Source organism: Octopus sinensis, linkage group LG18, assembly GCF_006345805.1.
Source record: "Octopus sinensis linkage group LG18, ASM634580v1, whole genome shotgun sequence".
Lineage (NCBI taxonomy): Eukaryota > Metazoa > Mollusca > Cephalopoda > Octopoda > Octopodidae > Octopus > Octopus sinensis.
The window spans coordinates 22,007,436-22,035,319 of record NC_043014.1 but is presented as its reverse complement, the minus strand read 5'-3'; the positions used below and the strand labels follow the sequence as shown (position 1 = coordinate 22,035,319).

Genomic DNA, 27,884 nt, shown 5'->3' with positions numbered 1-27,884 from the left:
AGATTTGATTTCTGATAGAGGAGATAGAAAATTTAGCCTGTTATTAGATGAATCCAATGATATATTAATGAGCAAGTTGTTAGGAATTGTTATCATATATTACAGTGACACTCACAAAAAAGTGGTACATACATATTTCAGTATGGTATCTTTAGAAACATGTGATGCAGATGACATTGTAGATGCCTTAAAAACTGAATTAGTGAAAAAGAAATTAGATATAAAAAAAATTTACTGGCAATAGGAACCGACAATGCTAGAGTAATGATAGGAGTCAACAATGGTGTTTTCCAGAAATTAAATGAAGTTCCATCATTGCTTCTATTTAGATGTGTATGTCATTCTTTACAGTTGGCAGTATCCCACACTTGTGCTGAATGCTTACCCATAAATTTAGAATTTTTAGTATCCGAAACCTATAAATGGTCCTCTCATTCTTCAACAAGACAAAGTGCCTACAAACAACTTTACCTTGCTATCAATGATAAAGAGCCTTTGAAGATCATGAATTCTTGTACGACTAGGTGGCTGTCAATAGAACCAGCGGTAAATAGAATTTTAAGCCAATGGTTTGAATTGCAAACTCTCTTCCAAACTACAACCACAAAAGAAAAATACTTTACAGCACAAACGTTACATGAAATGTTTTGTGATTCTAGGAATGAACTTTACCTTTTATTTTTGCATCCAATTTTAAAACATGTTCAGGAAGTGAATAAACTGTTTGAATCCAATACTGTCCACAAAACAAAATTACTTGAAGATCTTTCAAATTTGATCAAATCTGTTGCTAATATGATAGTGTTGTCAACATGTAGAATTGATCCTCTTGATCCGGATGCTTCTATTGAAAATTTTCTGGACCCTAAACCAAATCTAAGCTACAAGTTCGAGAGAAAAATAGCACAAATGATTATCAAGAAGCCACCGAAGCAAATAATATTCGCAAAAGAGCACAATTTTTACTGTCTTTATAAAGAGCTCAAGCACCGTTTGCCAGAAAACATTAATATACTGAGGAATATCGAATGTTTTTCAGTAGAGAATATTTTGAAGCATTTCAAAGAGCCAATTTTACCTGTCTTAGAAGCAATGCATTTAAACGAAGAAAAAATTGCTTCAAATGATATTCAGTTTAATAGCATTCATTTAGTTAAATGGACAAATACGTCTAATACTGAGGCATTCTGGCTGGAAGTCTTGAACTATAAAGATGCTACTGGAGGAAATCCTTTTAGAGATGTTGCAAATTTTGCCATTAATCTATTGACATTGCCAAACTCAGATGCAGAAGTTGAACGGTTGCTCAGTAGTATGGGTGTAATCAAATCAAAATTGAAAAACAAAATGCATCTTCCTATGCTTAGATCAATACTGTCTATAAAATATGGTCTGAAAAGATATGGGAAATGTTGCAAAAACTTTGATATTCCAAAACATATAATTAACAAAACTGGGACTTTGAATGTATACAGAAGTCAAGCAAAACAGATCAAGCAGACTGCAAAACAGATCAAGCAGAAACAAAGTGAGGAGCAGTGGAGCCAGAAGCCTCTGCATGAACAGTATATACTTCGAAGTCGAAATGCTGATGCACACCAAGCAGCAACCAATCAGTGTCTGAGAAGTTCAGGACTGAACGCAGAGACTGACTGGCGACACAAGATCAAAGCTTGCTTACAAAAAATACCAGGCTAACGTTCTTCAAAACGGTCCTGAACCGAAATGCAGATTCTGCGACACATTTGACGAAGCAATAGACCATCTCGTCACGGAATGTCCTGTGCTGATACCAAACGAATACAGATATCACCACGATAGGATAGGACGATATTTACATTAGAAAATATGTAAACACTCCAAAATCAGTACTCATGCTTGCTGGTATAAACATCACCCCGAACCAGTTGTTGAAGGTAAAAATGTCGCTATCATCTGGGATTTTCCAGTCAACACTGACGGAACGATCCAGGCTAATCGACCAGACATAATTATCAAGGACAGGGAAAAAAACACTCTGTAAAGGAATTTGACAAATGAAATAAATACAAGTACCTGGAAATTGAAATACAAAAGATGCGGCATCTTAAAGCGAGATCTGTTCCTGTTATTGCAGGTTCCCTAGGTATGATAAAAAAAGGATGTCAGAAACATCTAGATAAGATCCCAGGAGAACCATGTTTCAGAATAATCCAAAATATTGTGCTGACAAGTACTGTCTACATACTGTGAAAAACCCCATCCATTTAAATGTCTGTGTTGCATTACATGAAGGTATTTCGCCACTGCCCCTTCCACTTCCCCTCACCAACCTTTCAGTCAAACTGTAACATCTCTCATCCTTCACTCGCACCAGGACGCTGGATGTGTCTCGGCAAGTGATTGTAACAAACATGCAGATTAAAAGTAAAAAATAAATCAATAATAATAGTAATAACAATAATAATAATAATGTATTCTTTTATTAGCCACAAGGGCTCACATACAATACATTAATTGACATACAACATAAAAGACAAAACCAGGACGATACAATGGGTTTTCGCGTGTACACAATATTATAACAATAAAAATTAAAGAAATTAAAACTCCCAATAGAGGAGGCGCTTTAACGTCCTCCTGGAAACACCCACGAAAGCCACGGGTGCTTGAACAACAGGGCAAAATACCTTCTCCATTCTTTTACAGGCGCACGCTCGGAATTGGTCCATTTGCACTGGCCATTCTTCCAACATTCACCCACATTTCAACAAACTTGTTACAAAGCAACACTTCCCTCTCTACCCTCAACTTTTCAAGTGAAACTTGAAAACGTTGATGAGGACTTGGCCAAAGAGGAAAGTGTCTGTCTTTAGCCTTTTTAAACGGGTCCACGATGCTACGTCTTTCGCTAGAGCCACTAGACAAATAAAAATTGCCTACCCCTCCTGGCCAAAAGAGGGTGGCGGGGCAATCTTCACAATGGATTCAGCTGATAGCCGGATCCATCCTATACGCGACAGTAGGTGTTCGACATAAACCCACAGGTCAGCAATACTCGGTCATTGGACAAGGGCAAATATTCTGCCCAATACCACAGATTTGCTTGTCAGTTGCTTGACCCTAGCCAGACGAAGAGCGTGGTGCGATTGCAATAGATATTTTACTGGTTGAACGATATTTCGACAGCAAACCTGTCTTTGTCGAGTTCAAAATGAAAAGTGATAAAAATTCAGAATTATAGAAATTTAAATCTAAAATATGAAAGAGAGCAACCAGCGTCCACATGCTGATGGAATGACATCATCAGTCTTCAAGTTTCAATGTTAGAACTGTTAAAAGGCGGCGAGCTGGCAGAAACGTTAGCACAACGGGCGAAATGCTTAGCGGTATTTCATCTGCCGCTACGTTCTGAGTTTAAATTCCGCCGAGGTCGACTTTGCCTTTCATCCTTTCGGGGTCGATAAATTAAGTACCAGTTGCCCCTCCCCTAAAAGTTTCTTGCCTTGTACCTAGAGTAGAAAAGAATTTTAGAACTGGCGAAAAGAAAAATAAAGAAATAGAAAGAAGAAAAGGAAACAGAAAAATATTTAATCAAACAGTTTTTGTGTAAATTTGATGAAGTTCTCCAGTCATTTTATTTTATTAATTCCTCCAGGGCGTGATGTTAATAACCTGCAAACATATTTCTCCTCGTGCATTTTGAGTATTGAAAGTGTATCAGATCAGAATATTTTCTGAGAATATGAACTTTCAAATCTTTTTCAAAATTGGAACTGTTTGATGCAAACTGTTCGGCAAGTTCTGTCGAACTACTGTTATTATGCCCGACGTCATATTTGTGCCCATTAAATCTTTTGTTTAATTGTTCTGTTTACAACCAACGTAAATCAAGTTGTGTTTCGTGCATTCTGCTGCATACACCAAATGGGAATCTCTACATGTCCCACCTTCTGTATAAATCATAACATTTGTGTTATGATTCCTGACAAAATTCACTTGTTGTTGCACAATGAACAGCTCTTACCTTCCTTGCAGCTGTTTTTCAAGGTAAAGCATGCAGATACTCCAATGTTAGTTTCTTGGAGTCAGAAGTAGAGGTTAATAGTTCTCTTATATTTTTATTCCGTCTAAAAGCTACAATAGGCGGTTGAAGAAATATTTGTTCGAAACAAGGATATTTTTCGGTAACAAGCTGGTAACTTTCATCCAACACTTTTGAAATGCTAGCGAAATTTCAGTGCCAGTTAATCACTAAAGAAGTTCTGTCACATATTGTTCTGTGTTTTCTAAAATTATGCGTGAAAGTTTGACTTTCTTTGCTAATCTTAGCTGTCATTTGCTATTTCCTTTAATCATGATTCACTGTAACCGTGTTTGACATTAACAGTGTACAAAAGCATGTGCATATTTCCAGTATTCCCCTATGTCACTACAAATCCGTTTTATCCTCAAAAATTAGGATTTCAGATTTGACCGAATCATATGATGTGGATGATCGGAGCAGCGGTGGAGGTAAATGTGGGGTGACATGGGGTTTCGAAATAACTCTGTCACTATTCTGCCTCCAGAAAACTAAACTTTTGTGTCAAAAATTCAACGCTAGTTTTTGAAAAACTAGACGTAAAATTTATATTGGACTTAAAGCCATAGCATAGCAGTCACAGAAATGCAAGAAGTCAATTAAACTATCCTGTGACCGTTCCCAGACAAAAAAGACGTTATCAGTGGACCGTAACCAGAGTATTGATTCATGAATTTGCAGGGGTTTGAATGTCTTCAGTAACTGTGTCTCAAATTTCGTCATGAAAACATTATCGAAATTAACTGCCATGGAGGCAACCCCTCGTCTGATGGTAAATATTTTGTCCAAACCTCAATACCCTACAAAGAAAATTTGATGGAATACTTTGGTTTTTCGAAGGCATTCATGCATGCTTCTACCCCTTCATCGCGGTCAATACTGGAATATAAGGAAAAAACATCTATGGTTAGCGAAAAATAATTCTTGCCACGGCCTCAATGCTTAAAAAAGTTGTTGATTTGAGACACAAAATTAAAAGTATCTCAAATATAGGAACTTGATCTTTTTGAAACATGGAGTAGAAAGCCATACAGCCACTCCGAAATTTTGGCTGTACAACATTCATATCCGCTGCAAATTCGGCGCATTGGAGGAAATCTTTCGAACTTTTTGTGTATTTTAAGGAGACCAAAAAATATAGGTGTTCTTTCTGACCATAAAATCCTGGATTCGGCCTTATTACTTCCGCCTTAGCGAAGGCAGAGGTATTATTTATTCTTGTTTGCGTGTTTGTCTGTGGACATATCTCAAAAACAGCAGGGTGGATTCGGATGAAACTTTCAGGGATGTTTGGCCTCCTGACTGGCACGAACTGATTAGATTTTAGGATCGATCCGGTACCGGAGGAGGATTCTGGATTATTTTTCCCGGTTTTTACTTGATTTTTGAGAGCAGTCGGGTTCATTTTTAGTATTCTCGTTTGTGAGAGCAGTCGAGTTTATTTAAGATATTCTCATTTAAAAAATTATCTCTGGCTAATCGTTGATAGGACATTGGTACTGCCTTGGCGGAGGTTTGCGCTCTCTGAGTGCTCTTGTTAATGAAATTGTTTTCCTCCATTTCCAGAATTATTTTGTCAAGTTCCTCTCTGTAATTGGGGTTTGGATCGACAGGTAGGTCTTCATATGAAGTTTTGTCACTTAAAACATCTTCACAAGCCGAAATATATTCACTTTTGTCCATAGCGCCTCCCTTATCCGCCATTTTAATAACAATGCGTCAGAGAACGTGACGTTGGGAATTTGTGAGGCTATTTCAGGACTTCTTTCCACTTGTTTTAAGGCTTTCACGAATGCCTGTCTGACAAGATTCAAAAAATTCTAGTAGCGCTTGTGAATGTCCATCCCGAACTTTTTCTGGATACCAATTGGGATTCTTTTCAATCCAATTATGCCAGATTCAGTAAGCATAGAGTTTTGTGAAGCCTCGTTACCAGTTTTTTCAAAAAAAATATTCCTTCAGTTTGTGACGAGAGACAAACTGAAATAGCCCTTGAGCTAGTTTATTTTTGTCGAAATGTTTAGTGCTTGGGCAGAAACTCAGTCCAGGCTCCAAGACAGAGGCATCGTTGGGTAAAAGTTTTAGTTTAGATAAATTTATGACCGACTTATTCTCTAGTGTGAAGGATTTTCTTGGGCAAGTGGCTTTCAGAATCTTACTCTCATGAGATTCCTGATTACCTTTTGGGCTTTGCTCGAAATCTTCAATTAAAACATGGAACCTATTGGGTGATAAAAATTGTTCTGAAGGTTCGTGTGAGAAATCATAATTTTTAGCCGTCATTCAAGGACTAATATATTTCTGGGTGGGTGATAGAAAGTGAGGAACTTCTGTGGTTTTGGTAGGCATTTGAAAAATCTTTCTCTATTTTTCTTTTTCTTTTCGCCAGTTATACAGTTGTAACTTGAAGATTGTGGGCGCTGGTTTCTCTCGTTCGTATTTTAGATTTGAATTTCTATAATTTTGAATTTTTATCACTTTTCATTTTGAACTCGACAAAGACAGGCTTGCTGTCGAAATATCGTTCTTCATCTTGTCTATAAAGAAGAAGAAGAAGAAGAAGAAGAAGAAGAAGAAGAAGAAGAAGAAGAAGAAGAAGAAGAAGAAGAAGAAGAAGAAGAAGAAGAAGAAGAAGAAGAAGAAGAAGAAGAAGAAGAATCTTTTTTACTGGAAGCGCAAGGCCTCGAATTTGGGGGGAGGGATTAAGTAGATTACATCAGCCCCAGTGCATAACTGGTACTTATTCAATCGACTCCGAAAGGATGAAAGGCAAAACCGAACCCAGCGGAATTTGAACTTAAAATAATAATAATAATAATAATAATAATAATAATAATAATAATAAATAATAATAATAATAATAATAATAATAATAATAATAATAATAATAATAATAATGTTATTTGGAGCACTAACAATCAAGTTCGAGAAATATGTCGGAGAAATTAGAATTGGCATGACAGCAGAGCATGCCTCAAAAAGCTCTATTGGGAACAGCTAGGATCTTGAGATTGGTAATTAGGTGTTAAGTATATTCCACGATATAAGTACCAAGTCTTATAATTTGCCGAAAGAGACTCTGTAAGACCTCTGACAACAGGTTGCTGTCCACTCTCACAGAATCAACCAGATCAAATGAGACCGAGTTTTGAGATGTAAAATAATAACGATGTAAAATAACACCAACAATAATGTTGGATAAAAGTCTCACTAGTTGAGATCATAACAGTAAAAAATAGTGGAATTATCACTAGAAATGGTAAAGTAATAGGAAGGGAAATGAGACTGTAAGTTATCAAAGAGTACGAGAAATAGATTAGGAAGGTGCTTGAAGCAAAACTAGATAAAGGTAATATTATGAAGGCAATCAGTAGGAGGGTTATACCAGCGTTGAATTACTCTGCTTGTAAGAACAAAGCGGACAAGGACAGAACCACCGGAATTGGATAGAAGTAGAAAGCTGTTCGGAATGTTGTATAACACACGACACCCTAAAAGTAATATCGGCAGACACCAATTATCAAGAAGGAAAGTAGTAAAGGTTTGTTAAATGCAGAAGATACAATGGTTCTAAGATATGGGGGGGGAACTATGTAGAGAATTGTGGCTAGAAATATCGAAGAAGTTGAAACAGTGACAGATTTCAACAATAGAAAGAACGACAGGACAAATAGCTTGAAAGAGAAAGAACTACATGGCCAATTCATGCAAGAAAGCGAAGATACTTGAAACTGAACAGCGCTGGCTGTAGCTGAAAGATGAATTGATCTTGTGAATCGAAACGGCAGGTGGCAAATGATTCTAAATACCGATCCAGCCTCTGAAAGTAGGCGCGAAACCGACTGCGCTAGATAGCGACAACTGAACTCTATCGAAATATTAATAGTGATCTGATCACCGAGCAGCGATGTACATTGAAGCGATCCAGTCTGAACATGATAGAGGAAGTCACAACATATGCAATAGAGAAATTGACCTGGTACTTTAAGTGAAATATCAATAACTCCGATAACGTAGATGCCAAATGGTGCCTATGTAGCATATTTTTTGTGAATGAGGCGCCATTTTCCTCTGAAACAATATAACTACTGCAAAACTAAAGGAATGTCTACGTTGGAATACTGTTCACATGAGTAGATCAGTGCGGTTGCTGTGGCACACAGGCATGTTTCCTTGATTATATCCTAAACAAGACCATTGTCTAAGTTGTAATGATGCTGTCCCGAATACGCTGCAGTTACTAACTCACAGATACACTATTTTCTTTCTCTACCTCTTCTATCGCAACTACAACCGCTTTTATTCTTCTAAATTATTTCCTTTCATTGAGATGCATCCAACCAATTCGTCGCTCACCCTAGGTCTCCTTACGAAACAATTCGTTCGGCTCTTTTTCCCAGGATTGCCACCCATTCACGACTGCAGTGAAAATATTATGAAACTTAAATGTACATAGACAAACAGTCAGCATACCTTGTAACTTTTACTTGTTTCAGTCATTTGACTACAGCCATGCTGGGGTACTGCCTTGAAGAAATTTTGAGTTCAATGAATCGATCCTAGTAGTTATTTTATTTATTTATTTATTTATTTTTGTGTTTAGTCTGGTACTTATCCTATCTGTCTCTTTGGCCAAAACATTAAGCTACGGGGACGTAGACACCAACATCGGTTATCAAGCGGAGGCGAGAGGCAAACAGACACACACACACACACACACACACACACACCACACACACACACACACACACACACACACACATACACGCATACATACATACGTACATACATACATACATACATACATACATACATACATACATACATACATATATATATGTGTGTGTGTATATATATATATACGACGAGCTTCTTTCAGTTTCCGTCAGCCAAATTCACTCACGAGGCTCTGGTCGATTCGAAGCTATAGTAGAAGACACTTACCCGAGGTGCCACACAGTGGGATTGAATCTGAAACCATCTGGTTGGGAAGCGACAGTCACGCATTATAGTAACGGTTACCCTTTATAATTAATCATTTTATACAATAAGAATGAAAATAGCGCCTTCATAATTTACGTAGAAATGCAGAATGGTGCTGCTGAAAAGCCAAGGGATTAACTCTGACTTAGCTGTTGAATTATTTACAATTTGGTAGTAAAGAAATGTGTCCCTCCTCCCGTTTGAAATTGCTCTAAACAGTTAAGATACAAAGTGACTTCTATGAAAACAGTTACAGTTTAACTTATAAGGACAGTTATAAGCACATTCCAGAAAATAGCATTTTTATCCATGTTTTCCAATATATATCTAATTTCTTTTGATGTAATAAAGGAAGCTCTTAGTGTATCTCCCAAACCATGAATATAATAATAATAAAACGATAATACTGATAATGATAATGAAGGTGAAGATGATGAGAGAGGGATGTAACTGCGAGTGGTTAAGGATGTGTGAGTATGCGCGTGTGCGTGTGTAACTACACCATTAAGTCTATACCACGGAGATTTTCAGCCAAGCGTGAGTTGGTAATCTCCAGTGAACATGAAGCCAAGCATGAAATTATAGTATGTATCAAATGGTATCGACACTAAACTATAAAAACACGCCTACATACATATATAAACACACACACTCACACACGTGCATGTATATGTGCATATATGTGTGTGTGTATATGTGTGCATATGTGTGTATATGTGTCTACCTGTGTGATTGTATGTTTGTGTATGTGTGAGTGTGCGTGCGTGAGCGTGTATGTGTGTGTGTGCGTGTGTGTATGTGTGTGTGCATGTGCATGACACAGAGAGAGAGAGAGAGTGTGTGTGTGTGTGTGTGTGCGTGCGTGCGTGTATGGATGGGTGCTCTATACAGTTTCCCTACAAATGCGTATTGAATAATTTATTATCACGGCACGTAAGACAATAAAAAGCATACACGCCCCCAACTCATTCATCACTCTTTGTTTTCTCTCTCTCTCTCTCTCTCTCTCTCTCTCTCTCTTCTCACTCACTCTGTCTCTCCCTCACTCACTCAGTTTGACTCACATATATACGTGTGCGTATGTAAATATATATATATATATATATATATATACACAATGTATGTATGTGTGTGTGAGTGAGAGTGTGTGTATATGCGTGTGTATAATATTATATGTGTGCACGCACGCGCGCGTGCATATGTGTATGTATAGCGAAATAAATTAGCAGTTGATCAGATTTTATAAGTGTGACTAAAGACTATAATGTCTTTTAACATAAACCAGTATAAAAGTAATAATAATGGTGATGAGAAAAGAGGCAGAATACGTCAGCTTAAACTAAGGATAGGTAACAATGGGAACGTTTATCTCTGCTATGAGGCACAATGGAATCTGTTGTATAGTCAAAAGGGTTGTTTCCATGAGAACCTCTTACAGGCTACCTCTGTAATAAAAGATGGCAGCTTCATTACCACGAGTGTTACTTTTAATAGACATGTTGGACAACACTATGATGGCTGGTCGGATGTACGAGGTTGTTAAAGATACAATACGAGGAATGAAGGAGTGATCAAGGTTCCTGGAGTTCTGACCAACTCAAGTGCAACACAAACCTCAGGAAACCAAACAGTCAATAGAGCCCCGACCAACCAAGTGAACATGCAGGAAACGAGTAAGACGGAAGTCTACAAACGAGACAGTAAGAGAACAAGATCCTGCTGCCATCAGAGAAACAACCATGATTGATATGTTAAAGTGAAGTAGGTCGGAATTCCTTACTGTGTACCCAATGTAAACTTTGTGTTGACAAGAAGAGTAGTGAGATCAGAAGGGGCTGACAAAGAAAAAGACTGTGTATAGCCGATAGTTTCCAATGATAGGAAGACACAAGGCGGCCAGTTGGCAAAATCGTTAAGACGCCGGGTAAAATGCTTAGCAACATTTCTTCGACTTTACGATCTGAGTTCAAATTCCTCAGAGGTCCACTTTGTCTTTCATCCTTTCGGGTTCGATAAAATAAGCACCAGTTGAGCACTGGGATCGATGAAATCGATTTACTGCTCTTTGCCGAGATTGGTGGCCTTGTGCCAAAATTTGCAACCAATGATGGAAAGACACCATCGAAGAAAACAATAGTTTCTGTTACCTGTCTACTGTAATCATTTGATGAAAAAGATATATACAAGCACACGATATATGTATGTATATTTGTATTGTGTACCTGTTTAATAATGGATTATTTAGCCTCTTTCTAGTTAGAATTTGTTATTAGTTATTTGTTTTAGATAGTTATTGGCCTATCTTTATTGTGTGTGTATATATATAATATATATATATAATATATAATATATATATATATATATATAATATATATATATATATATATATGTATATATATATATATGTATATGTATATATATATATATATATATATATATATAATATATATATATATATATGTATAGAGAGAGAGAGAGAGAGAGAGAGAGATAGATAGATAGATACATACATACATACATACATACATACATGTATATATATTATATTATTATTTAATTGAACGCCACGCATATATATATGTACACACACGCACACACACACACACACACACACATATATATATATACATATGTACATACGTATGTATATTTATTTATATGTATATACATATATGTGTGTGTATTATGTATGTATGTTTATATGTATATATCTATCTGTCTGTCTGTCTATCCATCTCTCTCTCTCAATCTATCTGTCTATTTATCTATCTACCTATCTGTCTATCTGTCTGTCTATCTGTCTGTCTATCTATGATGTCAGCGATTTGATGGCGCATCCATAAGAATAACGTTACGCAATTAGGCCTATGGACTTAAATGCACTGAAACTATGCTGATTCTTGTTCCCATGGCAGACGAGAGATATACTTCTTGTCCTGTTTCCTTAACAGTTTCAATAGTTTTCTTCCATGTCGTCTCACTCCATTTTGACTATACACACACACTTATTTTTTCATCATAGCTTGTAGTTCCACAATTTCGATTCCTAATGATAAAAATTTGACAAACTATATATATATGTAGGTGATTTGTTGAGAAATGGTCGTTGCGATGAATCTGGGACATCATGATGTTCGTATGTGTGCGCGCGCGTGTATCGTTGTCCCAATATGTCCAACTATAGCCTCCATCCGGCTTGCGTTCTTTTTTTTTTATCTTTTAAATTGAAAACTTCTTGTCAGAACACGCCTTCACAGCGTACCTTTGGTATTACTTTAGATTCGGTTTTATCCCAACACTTCCTCATATACATCAACTACTTATGTACTGCCGCATCCCGGAACTCCTGCAGATTTGCAACAGATAATTCTCTTCATCACTCTTTCGCAACCAAGCTTGAACTCAATGAACCTTACAGACTTCACGATAAATCTATACTGACTCTATGAACAAACTCGTTGAAAATATACTTCAATGGGGTTATATCAGTCTTTCAATAGCTCAGCACCATCACCACGAGTATCAGGAATCTATACGAACCTCACAAATGAATGATTATATATGTATATAGATAGATTGATTGATACATAGATAGATAGAGACAGACAGACATACAGACAGACAGGCAGACAGGCAGACAGAGAGGCAGGCAGACAGACAGGCAGACAGGTAGACAGACAGAAAGGTAGATAGATAGAGAGATAAATAGATAGATAGATAGATAGATAGAGATAGATAGATAGATAGATAGATAGATAGATAGATAGATAGATAGATAGAGACAAACAGACAGACAGACGGACAGATAGATAGATAGATAGATAGATAGATAGATAGATAGATAGATAGATAGATAGATAGATAGATAGATAGATATGTTTCTTTATTAGCCACATAGGGCTGCACACAGACGGGACAAATTACAAGGTAGAGCTTTTCTTTTGGGGGATAAAAAAAAACGTGGATTGGTTTTCGATCAAAAGAGATCGTTAAATGGAAAGAAAGAGGAAAGCAAAAAACAAAAAAAAAATAAAATAAATAAATAAATAAAAAAAGAAAAAGAAAAAGAAAAATCGATCAATAGGGATCGTTATCACAGAAATATCAATATAAAGTGTAAAAGAGAAGACAGGTGAGGTTTACCCGTGGAAAGAAAAGCCTACGGAAAAGACCACGGTAACCTCGGTCAATGAAGTTACATGTTATATTTTTTTTACAAATAAGCATCTCTCTGTATTAGATAGATAGATAGATAGATAGATAGATAGATAGATAGATAGATAGATAGATAGATAGATAGATAGATTGATAGATAGATAGAGACAAACAGACAGACAGACGGACAGATAGATAGATAGATAGATAGATAGATAGATAGATAGATAGATAGATAGATAGATAGATAGATAGATAGATAGATAGATAGATAACTTTTTATTGTAGCCACACAGGGCTAAACACAGAATAAAAATGGACGAAATACAATGTAGAATTTTTTCTTTTCGAGGTGGGATGGGTGGGGCACAAAAAAAAAAAAGAAAACGTTTGGTCAATAGGGATCTGTAGGTTGTGTGGTGTATAAAAAAGCAATATATATATATATATATATATATATATATATATATAAGGTTCACAGTTTAGGTGTAGCCTTGGAAAGAAAAACCTACAAAAAAGACCAAGGTCACCTCAGACAATTCGAAAAAGAACACATGAGTAAGTCGCCTTACTTCTCGTTGTCTCTTTTGGTTACAGATTTATGCTTAAAATAGTGTCGTCTTTCATACTGACTATTTTTGCCACTTTTACCCACTTTTTATTAAAACATTCGTTCGACAAAGCCTTCCTCTCTATTCTCATCCTTTTCAAGTGGTACTTAAAAAAGTTGATGAGAGACTGACCAGAGAGGAAGGTGTTTGTTTGCAGTCCTTTCAAACGCGTCCACCACACACATTCTTTCGCCATAGCCATCAGTGTAATGAAAACCGTTTTCCCTTCCCGTTTAAAGGAAGGTGGTGGAACAATATTCACGAAAGACTCGGCCGATAGGCGGGCCCGACCTACACGTGACAACGTCCACAGCTCTGAAATATCTGGACGAAGGTCCACAGCTCTGAAATATCTGGACACTGCACGAGTGCGTGCAGAACGGTTTCGTCGCTCTGACCGCATCTCGGGCAGGTCGGTCCGGTGATGGTTTTCGAACCGTGTCTGTAGCTCTTCTCTCGAACAGGTAGTGCGTCTCGATAGCACTGCCAAGCCAGGGATTTCTGGAAGTTATCCATAGGCCCCGGCCCGAACGTCGTCCTGAACAGGCGGGTTAGGAATTTCTCATCGACGCCCAGGTGTGCCCCGAGTGTGTCGTCGGACCTCCCCTCCACTAGTCCTCTATAGAACGCTTTAGTCGTTTGTAAGTTGCACAAGTTTGACTCCGGTCGGCAGAGCTGCTGTAGAACTTGGCGACACTCTCGGTGCCAATCGCCCAGTTTCGGTCTCTTTTTGATCCACGTTTGCAGTTCGGTCAGTGAGACGAGCTGCGGGAAGGCGCGCCTCACAAACGGCGCCCACACCTGTTCACCGTCGTCGATGAAGTTCCAGAGATGCCGCAGTCTCAGCGCATGCCTGCGCATCATCAACCACGGCATTCCCAGTCCTCCATTCAACGGATGTTGACAGCAAATGAACTTCCTCACCATCGGAACGCCACCCTTCCACAGGAAGCGGAAGAGTATGCGTTCCAGTTTGATGATGGTGGCGTCGGGACAAGGCACGACGGTCAGGCGGTAATCGATGACGAATGCGATGTACGCGTTCGCCACCTCCGCCCGGCCTTTTAGAGACAGTTTTCTCTCGGCCCATGTTTGGCTGAGAGCGACCACTCTACACGTGATCTCGTCCCAGTTCTTATCCATTTGGAGGTCCGGACTGAACCAGACCCCGAGCAATTTAACCGGTCCGTCCGTCCAGCGTCCCACTACTGAGCCGCAGTCGGACGGCATGGGCTTGCTTCTCCAGGTGCCGAGTAGCAAACCCACTGACTTTTCCGGGTTAATCTTCGCTCCCGTCACCGTTTCGTATTTTCTTAGTGTCTCGCCTATCATCTGGATGTGTTTGTCGCTCGACACTATGACGGTGACATCGTCCGCATATGCCGACACACTCGTCCCGCAACCCAGTTCCCGTGTGATGCCCCTCAGTGTCGCCAGCTTCCGCAGTAGCGGCTCGAGAGTCAATACATACAGAAGCGCCGACAGGGGACACCCCTGACGGACCGAACGCGTGATGTCAAACGGTTTCGACAGGTGACCGTTCACCCGAATCACCGATCGGATGCCGCTATACAAGGCAGCGATCCAACCGCAGAAGACGGGACCGAAGCCAGCCGCCCTGAGGACGGCCGCCAAGTACCGATGGTCGACCCTATCGAATGCTTTAGACTGATCCAAATTTATCAGCGCCCCACCCATGCCAGTATCCTTAACTACCCTGTCCACAATGTAGCGCATCAGATGGAGGTTGTCATGTATGGTTCTGCCCGGCACGGCGCATGTTTGAGCCCTGTCGACCAGTTTACCAATGACAAGCGCCAACCTCTCGGCTATTACCTTGGCCAAAATTTTCAAATCTGCGTTGAGCAGAGTGATGGGCCTGAAATTATCTATAAAATTCCCCTTGTTTGGGTCTTTCTTCAGCAACGTCACTGCACCTCGGCTCACGAAACCGGGAATTCTCCCGTTTTGTTGCCAGTTGCAGTAGACTGATGCCAAGAGGTCGTCAAACAAGTCTGGCATATGACAATACAGCTCGTAGGGTAAACCATCCAATCCAGACGACTTATCCCTCGCGCGGCCCGCCATCGCAGCCCGCACGTTAGCGGCTGTGATGGGACTTTCACAACACTCCGCTTCTCTTGCCGAGAGCCGCGGCAGGTTGGTCAGGTAGGCACTGAAATCCATCCTGCCTTCCGACCCACCACTCGCACCAAACAATCGAGCAAAGTGCTGTTGAAAGGCCTCACACATCCTTTCGGGTTCGAGTAAACTGCATCCCTGTTGATCTATTAGAGACCGAATGGTGGCTCTGTTGCCACGCTGCGCCTCCGCTACCCGGGCCTCTCGCGCAGCTTCGATCCCTTCATTCCTTAAGGCACGCATTTTAGCTCTGACGACGCAACCTTCGTGCTTGGCGTTGAGGTGTTGGTCGAGCGCCATCCTCGCAGCCATCACGTTGGTTGCGCTGCCAGTGGTAAGTGCCTCTTCTAGTTTCTTAACTAGGTCTCCCTCTACTCTGTTTCGATCTATCGCTAATTCCTTGCTAAACCTAATTGATTCCGATTTTATTGCCATTTTCAGGGCGAACCACCAGCGGTTGTTAACGACGGCTTCCGTCAGCGCCCTCTTAATTAACTCGCTAATCCGGTTCCTGTAAACCTGTCGCGCGAAGAGCGACGTGTTCAGTTTCCAGTAACCGGGACCCTGTCTATGTGTCTTATCTAAGTCGAGCGTACACGTCACAAATTTGTGATCTGTGTAGCTGACTATTTTAAATTGTGGACATCCTACACTATCCCTATCCGCTGTCGTGCATAGAATTCTATCTAGATAAGATCTCGACGATCCGACGCGGTTTGTCTAAGTCCACGTTGGCACGTTCGGATGGTCGAGTCGGAACCTGTCAGACAAATGGAAACGTCTGAGTAGGTCTTTGAGGCACTTACACCCCCTTCTATTCCTATCCATTCCCACATAATCTAGATGCGTGTCCAAGGTAGCGTTCCAATCCCCTACTAACAGTAAAGGTCTAGACGTACCCAGGAAAACCTCTAGACGTCTGAAGAAATCCGCCCGACCCGTTAAGGACGGTGCATAAACTGCCATCAGACGGAATGCACACCCATTTCTGCCATCCACGTCCAAGACAACCAGCCTACCCTCCGGGTCTAGGAATATTGTTCTTACTTTTACATTTAGACTCTTTCGAAAAAGCACCGCGGTACCTCCACCACCCATGTTCGGCAGACAGGGAGAAAAATAAATGTCAAATTGATCGCCAAACATGGACGCGAGGGCCCGCGACTTGCTGAGTCTGGTTTCACTGATAGCTACTATATCCACGTTCAGTGACTTGATGTCGTTTAGAAGGTAACCTTGCTTCCAAGCCGACGCCAAGCCACGCGCATTCACACAACCTAATTTAAGCATAATTGACGTTTACGAAAGTTGTGTTTCACACACAAACATTGGAAGAGACAAGAGGCAAGAGGGAAGGTCACTTACTCATTTCGAAAGTTTCATTTTTTTTCTTCTTCTTTTGTAGTGTCTTTGATGAGGTGTTTGTATAGTTTCTTGGAGAGGTATCGTTGAAACCCGCCTACCGCATTTGGAAATATTGTTTTCAGTGTATGGTGTTGTGTTTGTGTTATGTGTACAATTTTTATGTGCTTCGGTGGTGTGGTGCGCGGATGATTGTTTGTCTTAAAGTCATCTTCACAGATGTCCGTGTTGGATACAATCTAATCCATTAATTTTTTATTGTCTGTGTCTATTGCAGTTAGTTGTGTGTGTGGTTTTGCGGGTTCATTGATTTTTTTATTGTCTAGTGGGATGCTGTCCGGAGTTAAATATCTCCCTGCTTTACTTCCTTGTTTGGTGGGCTTTTTTGATTTTTTCCTTTTACCCCCTGTGGCTATTTGCCATTCCATCGAACTTTCGTCGTCCGACGTATCAGAAGAGGGTAAAGGCAAAGCATTTGTGTTAATATGTACGCTTGTAGAAATTGTTGATGTTTTGTGCGGTGTTTGTGTTGTTATGGTGTTAGGGGTAGAATTTGTCTTCTCGTCACTGTTTTCTGTCTTTTTAATTGTCGTCCTGGGTGTTGGTGTGGGTCTACCTTTTGGTTCAGCATGATAAACTGGTTGCGTCGTCAACGGTGATTTTGTTGGTACTGTTTCTTTTCTTGGTGATGTTGTTGGGGTTTGTTTGCTGGTTTGTTGTTTTTCTTCTTGGCATTGTTCCATAATTGAGTGTGTTGGTGTTGGTGTTGGCAACAAGGGTTTTTTATTTGTTTTCTGATTTGTTCTTTCTTGTTTTTTCTGTGCTAGAGCGCACTTGGCAATTAAATGCTCTGGGCTGCCACAGTTGTAGCATCTAGGCGTTTTGCCTTCTGCCACAACATATAGGCTTTGCCCATTTTCTAGGTGGATCCTATCGGGTAGGCTCTCGATAGAGGCCCCCTCAATCTGGATGGTCACTACTATTGTTTTTCCACCCCAATTGTCGTTTAGGTACACGGCGGTTTCTAAAATATTGATCTTTTTCAAATGGTAACAGATTGCCCCTGTTATCCATTTGTTCGGGATCTCGGGGGGTACATTTTTAATAGTAATTCTACTCACTCTCTGGCCTTTGAAATAAGGTACCATTTTGATATCATCATTTTCCAAAGACTCGGTAGAGTGAGCTTTTGCCACTTCCTGGTTAGGGAAGCGGCCCACTACTGTGTTAAACTGGGGACCCCAGTTTATATATTCTTTTTTTTCATTATGTTTTTTAGACATTTTTCTATATCCGTTTTTGTAATCTGTTCATTTTGCTTTTTGTTTTTTCTTATAATTTTATATATAATTGTCTTATTTTCTATTTGTTCCTTTATGTGTTGAGGTGTATGCAGCACTAAATCTTGCCCACGGGTTGTAAAGAGAGCTCTCGTTTCTATTAGCTCTTCATTTGTAAATGTTACTATTTCTTTCTTCTGACGAAGAGTGTCAGTGAAATTTACTGGTGTTGTTGATTTTTTTATATTAACATCTTCACTATTAGATAGTTCATTTTTATTGTTGTTCTTCTTGTTGTTGTTTTTCTTAATAGTATTCGCGTGAGTTTCATTTTTATCATTTATGTTGGTCGTGGTGGTAGTGGTGGTGGTGGTGGTAGCAGTAGTAGTCTCGTTGTTGTTGTTGTTAGTGGTGGTGGTGGTGGTGGTGGCGACAGGGCTGTTACCGCAAGTGGTTGCAGCGTTCACTACCACGTCATTCAGGTTTGCACTTTGCGTGCATACGTTCTTTTTTTCGCCTAGCGTTTCCAGACTAGGAAAATGCTGGTCCATAAAAGAACGCGACCAGCGTTCTACAATACAATTTAACTAGGTTACACAATTTAACTAGGTTACACAAATTAACTAGGTTTGAAACTGCCCCTAGGGGCGAATGCCTCCCTTGGAAAAGCACTCAAACGAAAGTTGAGTGCCTTACACACCTTATTTACAAAAATGTACAAAAATATGGGCTATAAATAGTCAAAATAAACGATTACCTTCGGAGCCGAAGTGACAGCACGTCCGTAGATAGATAGATAGATAGATAGATAGATAGATAGATAGATAGATAGATAGATAGATAGATAGATAGATAGACAGATAGACAGATAGTTAGATAGATAGATAGATAGATAGATAGATAGATAGATAGATAGATAGATAGATAGATAGATAGATATGTTTCTTTATTAGCCACACAGGGCTGCACACAGACAGAACAAATTACAAGGTAGAGCTTTTCTTTTGGGGGTAAAAAAAGGGGGTTGGTTTTCGATCAAAAGGGATCGTAAAAGGAAAGAAAGAGGACAAAAAAGGGGAGGATTTTTTAAAATAAGGGGGGAGAGGGGAAAAAAAGGAAAGGGGAGAGGAAAAAAGTTGATCAATAGGGATCGTAATCACAGAAATGTCAATATGAAGTGTAAAGGGGAGGACAGGTGAGGTTTACCCTTGGAAAGAAAAGCCTACGGAAAAGACCACGGTAACCTCAGTCAATGAAGTCACATGTTATATTTCTTTCTTTTATTTTTTTTTTTGCAAATAAGCAACTCTCTGTATTAATTTTTACGGTTCATAGAATCATAGTCAAGGTGGCTTCGTCATTCATACGTGCCATCCTTGCTACATTCACCCATCTTTTTTTAAAACATTCACTAGACAAAACTTGCCTCTCTACTCTCACTTTCCTCTTCAAGTGATACTTGAAGAAGTTGATGAGAGATTGACCAGAGAGGAAAGTGTTTGTCTCTAATCCTTTCAGGCGCGTCCACCAGATACATTCTTTCGCCATAGCCACAAGTATGATAAAAATAGCTCTTCCTTCCTGTTTGAAGGAAGGAGGCGTGACGATATTAACGATAAACTCGGCTGATAAACCGACACGTCCCACACGTGACAGCAGTCGTTCGACATAAGCCCACAGGTCGGAAATTGCTGGACACTGCACGATTGCGTGCAGAGCAGTTTCGTCGCTCTGCCCGCACTCGGGCAAGTCGGGCCCGTGTTTCTCGAGCCATGCCTATAGAGCTTATCCCGAACGGGTAGCGCTTCTCGGTAGCACCGCCAGGCCAGGGATCTCTGGACACATGCAGATATATACGCTTTCAGATTTACATGTGCCTGCATTTGCATGGATATAGATAGATAGATAGATAGATAGATAGATAGATAGATAGATAGATAGATAGATAGATAGATAGATAGATATGTTTCTTTATTAGCCACACAGGGCTGCACACAGATAGAACAAATTACAAGGGAGAGCTTTTCTTTTGAAGGTAAAAAAAAAGGGGGGGGTTCGATCAAAAGGGATCGTAAAAGGAGAGAAAGAGGACAAAAAAAGGGGGGGTTAAAAAGGGAGAGGAAAAAAAATTGATCAATAGGGATCGTTATCACAGAAATGTCAATATGAAGTGTAAAGGGGAGGACAGGTGAGGTTTACCCGTGGAAAGAAAAGCCTATGGAAAAGACCACGGTAACCTCGGTCAATGAAGTCACATGTTATATTTCTTTTCTTTTTTTTTTTGCAAATAAGCAACTCTCTGTATTAATTTTTATGGTTCATAGAATCATAGTCAAGGTGGCTTCGTCATTCATACGTGCCATCCTTGCTACATTCACCCATCTTTTTTTAAAACATTCGCTAGACAAAACTTGCCTCTCTACTCTCACTTTCCTTTTCAAGTGGTACTTGAAGAAGTTGATGAGAGATTGACCAGAGAGGAAAGTGTTTGTCTCCAATCCTTTCAGACGCGTCCACCAGATACATTCTTTCGCCATAGCCACAAGGATGATGAAAATAGCTCTTCCTTCCCGTTTGAAGGAAGGAGGCGTGACAATATTGACGATAGACTCAGTTGATAAACCAACTCGTCCCACACGTGACAGCAGTTGTTCGACATAAGCCCACAGGTCGGAAATTGTTGGACACTGCACGAGTGCGTGCAGAACGGTTTCGTCTCTCTGACCGCATCTCGGGCAGGTCGGCCCCGTGTTTCTCGAGCCGTGTCTGTAGAGCTTATCCCGAACGGGTAGCGCTTCTCGGTAGCACTGCCAGGCCAGGGATCTCTGGAAGTTGTCCATGGGCCCTGGCCCGAAAGTCGTCCTGAACAGGCGGGTCAGGTACTCCTCGTCGACGTCCAGGTTCGCCCCGAGCTCGTCGTCGTACCTCCCCTCCACTAATTCCCTATAGAATGCTTTGGTTGTGTGGAAGTCACTCAAGGTTGACCCAGGACGGCAGAGTTGCTTGAGAGCAACGCGACACTCGCGGTGCCATTCGCCCTTCCTCTGCCTCTTTTTGATCCACGACTGTAGTTCGGTCATGGAGACGAGCTGCGGGAAAGCGTGCCTCACAAACGGCGACCACACCTGTTCACCGTCGTCTACGAAGAGCCTGAGATAGATAGATAGATAGATAGATAGATAGATAGATAGATAGATAGATAGATAGATAGATAGATAGGTAGATTGACAGACAGATAGACAGATAGACAGACAGATAGATAGATAGATAGATAGATAGATAGATAGATAGATAGATAGACAGACAGACAGATAGACAGACAGATAGACAGACAGACAGACAGACAGATAGATAGATAGATAGATAGATAGATAGATAGATAGATAGATAGATAGATATATAGATAGATAGATAGATAGATAGATGTTTCTTTATTAGCCACACAGGGCTGCACACAGACAGGACAAAATTACAAGGTAGAGCTTTTCTTTTGGGGGTAAAAGAAGGGGGTTTGGTTTTCGATCAAAAGGGATCTTAAATGGAAAAAAAGAGAACAAAAAAGGAGGGGATAAAAGAAAAAAAGGGGGGGAAATTGGATCAATAGGGATCGTTATCACAGAAATGTCAATATGAAGTGTAAAGGGGAGGACAGGTGAGGTTTACCCGTGGAAAGAAAAGCCTACGGAAAAGACCACGGTAACCTCGGTCAATGAAGTCACATGTTATATTTCATTTTTTTTTTTTTTTTTGCAAATAAGCAACTCTCTGTATTAATTTTTACGGTTCATAGAATCATAGTCAAGGTGGCTTCGTCATCCATACGTGCCATCCTTGCTACATTCACCCATCTTTTTTTAAAAGATTCACTAGACAAAACTTGCCTCTCTACTCTCACTTTCCCCTTCAAGTGATAAGAAGTTGATGAGAGATTGACCAGAGAGGAAAGTGTTTGTTTCTAATCCTTTCAGGCGCGTCCACCAGATACATTCTTTCGCCATAGCCACAAGTATGATAAAAATAGCTCTTCCTTCCCGTTTGAAGGAAGGAGGCGTGACGATATTAACGATAGACTCGGCTGATAAACCGACACGTCCCACACGTGACAGCAGTCGTTCGACATAAGCCCACAGGTCGGAGATTGTTGGACACTGCACGATTGCGTGCAGAGCGGTTTCGTCGCTCTGCCCGCATCTCGGGCAGGTCGGCCCCGTGTTTCTCGAGCCATGCCTATAGAGCTTATCCCGAACGGGTAGCGCTTCTCGGTAGCACTGCCAGGCCAGGGATCTCTGAAAGTTGTCCATAGGTCCCGGCCCGAAAGTCGTTTCAAACAGGCGGGTCAGGTATTTAGATAGATAGATAACATTGATATAACAAGATTGGGTTCATCCGTGGGAAGAAAAGCCTACAGAAAAGACCACGGGAACCTCAGTCAGGGAGGAAATAACCACATGAGATCAAAATGCTCTCTTTCTTTCTTTTTTTACGATCTACAGGATCATGCTCAAAATGGTTTCGTCTCTAGCACGCACCATCTTTGCAACATTCACCCATCTTTTTTTTAATCTTTCGCGAGACAAAACTTCCCTCTCCATTCTCACCTTCCTTTTCAAGTGGTACTTGAAAAAGTTGATGAGCGATTGGCCAGAGAGATAAGTGTTTGTCTCTAATCCTTTCGCTCGGGTCCACCACACACATTCTTTCACCATGGCCACCAGTACGATGAAAACTGCCTTGCCTTCCCGGTTGAGGGAAGGGGCGGAGCAATTCTCACGATAGACTCGACCGATAGGCGGATTCGTCCCACACGTGACAGCAGCTGTTCGGCATAAGCCCACAGGTCTGAAATGGTTGGACATTGCACGAGTGCGTGCAGAACGGTTTCCTCGCTCTGACCGCATCTCGGGCAAGTCGGTCCAGTGTGTCTGGAACCGTGTCTGTAGAGCTTATCCCGAACAGGTAATGCTTCTCGATAGCACTGCCAGGCCAGGGATCTTTGGTGATTGTTCATAGGTCCCGGCCCGAAAGTTGTCCTGAACTGGTGGGTCAGGTGTTCCTCGTCGACGACCAGACTCTGCCCGAGTTCGTCGTCGCACCTCCCCTCCTCTAATCCTCTATAGAATGCCTTTGTTGTGATGGAGTCGCACAAGTTCGATCCCGGACGGCAGAGTTGCTTGAGAGCAACGCGACACTCGCGGTGCCATTCGCCTAGCCTCGGTCTCTGCTTGATCCATGACTGTAGTTCGTCCAAGGAGACGAGCTGCGGGAAAGCGCGCCGCACAAAAGGCGACCACACCTGTTCACCGTTGTCTATGAAGCGCCGGAGATGTCGCAGTCTCAGCGCATGTCTGCGCATCATCAACCACGGCATGCCCAGCCCTCCATTTTGCGGGTGTTGACAGCAAATGGATCGCCTAACCATCGGAACGTTTCCCTTCCACAAGAAGCGGAAGAGTATACGTTCCAGTTTTCAAATCTGCGTTGAGCAGAGTGATGGGCCTGAAATTATCTATGACGTCCCCCTTGTTTGGGTCTTTCTTAATCAGTGCCACTGCTCCTCGCTTTACAAAAGCAGGAATACTCCTGTTTTGCTGCCAGTTGCAGTAGACAGCTGCCAAGACGCCTCCAAACAAGTCTGGCATATGAAAATAAAGTTCGTAGGGCAGACCATCCAAGCCTGGTGACTTGTCTCTCGCGCAGCCTACCATCGCATCCTGTACGTCCGCAGCTGTGATAGGCCTTTCACAAGACTCCACCTCTCTTGCTGAGAGTCGTGGCAAGGCATGCAGGTAGGCACTAAAGTCCACTCTGCGTTCTGACCCACCACTTGTCCCAACAGTTGGGTGAAGTGTTGTTGAAAAGCCCCACACATCCTTTTAGGCTCGAGCAATTCGCGCCCCTGTTCATCTATAAGAGACTTGATGGTGGCTCTGTTGCCTCGTTGCGTCTCCACCACTCGGGCCTCTTGGGCGGCTCCAACTCCTTCGTTCCTCAGAGCACGCATCCTAGCTCTGACAACGCATCCCTCGTGTTTGGCGTTGAGGTGTTGGTCGAGGGCCAATCTCGCCGCCAGCACGTTGGACGCGATGCCAGTTCTAAGTGCCTCTTCTAAAACCTTAACTAATTCTCCCTCTATTCTATTTCGGTCTAATGCTAGGGCTCTACTGTATCTGACTGATTCTGCTTTAATTGCTTTTTTTAGGGCATACCACCATCTGTTGTTGATGATGGTACCCGTCAAAGCTCTCTTAACTAATGTGCTGTAAACCTGTCGTGCTGTAAAAGACGCGTTCAGTTTCCAGTAACCAGGACCCTGCCTATGTGTCTTATGTAAGTCAAGTGTACAAGTCACAAACTTGTGATCTGTGTAACTGACTATATGAAATTGTGGACAACCTACACTATTTTTATCTATTGTCCTACAGAATACTCTATCTAAGTATGATCTGGACGACCCGATGCGGTTACTCCATGTCCACATTGGCACATTCGGGTGGTCCAGTCGGTACCTGTCAGACAGTTAGAAACGTCTGAGCAGGTCTTTGAGGCATTTGCATCCCCTTCTATTGCTATCTCTGCCCACGTAGTCTAGATGCGTGTCCAGGGTGGCATTCCAATCCCCCACTAAAAGTAAAGGACGAGACGTTCCCATGAAAGACTCTAGACGTCGAAAGAAATCTGGTCGGCCTGTTAAGGACGGAGCATAAACTGCTATCAGTCGAAAAGCACACTCATTGCTGCCATCGACATCCAAAACGACCAGCCTACCCTCCGGGTCTAGGAAATTTGCCCTACTTTGAGATCCAGACTCTTCCGGATAAGCACCGCGGTGCCACCTCCGCCCATTCTCGGTAGACACGGAGAAAAATAAATGTTGAAATGTGTACCGAAAATGTGCTGGAGTGCCCGCAAGCTGTGGAGTCTGGTCTCACTGATGGCTATGATATTCAGATTTAGTGACTTGATGTCATTTAACAGGTAGCCTTGTTTCCGAGGCAACCCCAAGCCACGTACATTTATACTGCCTATTCTGAGCATGTTCCGATAAAATTGTGTTTTACACACGAAAAGAAAGTGCAAAAAAGGAAAGAGAGAGAGAAAAGGTTACTTGTTGTTCGAAAGTCCTTTGTTTTTCACCTCACGGTCTTCTATGAGGCTTTTGTATATACTTTTGAAATCTCCCTACTGCATCAGGGTAAAGAGATTTCAGGGTGCTGTATGTGTTCTGTGTTACGTGTATTATTTTAATGTGTTGTGGTGGTGTTGTGCGTGGGTGGTTACTTGTTTTTATGTCGTTTTCGGTTATGTTGGTGTTTGACCTAATGTGTTCCATTAGGTCGTGGTTGTTTGTGTTTATGGCTGTCAACATTGTTGGGGGGTTTGATGATGGTGTGTTTGTGTTGATGTGTTTGTTTTCTGTGGATGTTTTTGTTTCGGGAGTGGTGTATCTTCCTGCTTTGTTTGTTATCTTTTCTTTTCTTTTTTTCCCCTTTTTCTTCTCCCCCCTGTGGCTATTTGCCAATCTTCTGTGTCTTCTTCGTCTAATGACAAATCAGAAGAATCAGAGCTTGGAAGAGGGAAAATATTGGGGTCTATTGTAGACTGTGTTGATTTTGTTGTTGGTGTTGGTTGGTGAGCGTTTGGTTGTGGTGTATGCGGTTTTGGAGGTGGGGTGTGGGTATTTTGTGTTTGAGTGATTGTAGGTATTGTTGTGTTGTTTGGGGTGTCAATTTTGTGGGGATTTGGAGTAGTAATTGTTTCTTCATTTTCGATGAGTGTCTTTTTGGCAGATGTCCTTGGTTTGGGAGTTGGTTTATTCTTGGTTGTTGTTGTTGGTGATGTTGCTTCTGTTCTTGGTGCAGTTGGTGTGGTTGTTGGTTGGTGGTGAGGTTTGTTTTTTGTTGGTTTTCTGTGATTAGTCCTGTTCGTGCAAAACGTGGTGTGGGTAGTAAACCTGGTTTATTTGTTTTTTCCGGCTGCTGTTGTTGTTGCTGTTGTTTTCTTGCGGCAGATTTGCAGTCTTTTTTTAGGTGTTTCTCACTGCCGCATATGTAGCAACGTGGTCTTCTGCCATCGACGACCACATACAACTTGTGGTCTTCTGATACACATATCTGGGTGGGTATTTTCTTTGTGTCTTCTTGGTTTATATGTAGTAGAAATTCTACTTTTTTTCCCACCCAGTTTTTGTGCTCCGTGACCGTGGTTTCTAAAATTGTGAAATCTTTCATTTTCACACATAAGGCCTTTACTAGCCATAGATTATTAGCCATAGATTATTAGCCATAGATTATTAGCTATGGGACATTGTTTAAAGTGATCTTAGTCACTTTCTGTCCACGATAGCTTGGTATTAATGTCAGTTCATCTGAATGAAGAGTTAGCGTTGAGAAACGTCTTGCTAACTCTTCAGTGTGGAAGACCACTTGTTTGTGTGCGAACTTGTTCCACCAGGTCACATAGTCTTTGTAGTTCCAGATGGGTTTCAAGCATTTTTCTATTTTGCTTGTGTTAGCCTTCTCTGGACTTTTTGTTTTCTTATTAATTATTTTATAAATAATTGTTCTTTTTTTTTCATCTTCTAATATTTCTTCTGGTACGTTTATTTTTACTATACCATCTACTTCCGTTATTGTAATGTTCGTGTCTTTTATTTGTTGAGCAGTAAAATATACTGTTGTCGTTTTTTCTTTAATCGCCTCGGCGAAATTTGTTGTTGTTTTGTTATTGTTGTTGCTGGTGGTGATGTTGTTGTTGGCTGCAGTTGGTAAAATTGGTGTATTTGGTTTGATTGTGCAAGTAGGAAGGGGGGGGGGTGGAAAATTATTTTCATAATTTATCCCTGTATTCGAGCAGCTTTTGTCAATTTGTTTGGTGGTCTTTTGTTTATTCACTTCAGTTCTTGTTGTTGGAGTAAAACAGGTCTGAACGGAATTGTTGTTGTTGTTATTGTTGTTTTTGTTGTTGGTGGTGGTGTCAGTGGCAGAAGAGACAGCCGTGGCAGCAGATGTCGAAATGGTGGCGCAATTTTTATTTTTGTTGTCATTGTTATTGTTGTTGTTGTTGGTAGTTGAGGTAGTGGATGAGGTGGCGGCGGTGGTGGTGGTGGTGGTGGTGGTGAAGGCGGTGGTGGTAACAGTAGTAGTCTCTATGTTGTTCTTGGTAGTGGTGGTGTTGGTGACAGGGCTGTTACTACAAGTAGTTGTAGCGTTCATTGCAAAGTCATTGATGATTTTACTTTGCGCGCATAAATTCTTTTTTTCTCCTAGCGTTTCCAGTCTAGGAGAAAGC

At 41.1% G+C, this 27,884-nt stretch overlaps 2 long non-coding RNA genes across 2 annotated transcripts in view; both read right to left on the bottom strand.

Moving 5' to 3' along the window:
* Positions 1–27,884, bottom strand: part of LOC118766911 — an 86,192-nt gene that overhangs the window by 50,804 nt on the left and 7,504 nt on the right. The gene's annotated exons all lie outside the window — the stretch shown is intronic.
* LOC118766912 lies at positions 240–20,449 on the bottom strand. Its single transcript, XR_005002819.1, has 4 exons — positions 20,438–20,449; positions 13,835–13,845; positions 8,142–8,148; positions 240–828 (listed from the first exon to the last, which is right to left on the bottom strand). It is a non-coding gene; the product is annotated as an uncharacterized LOC118766912 (long non-coding RNA).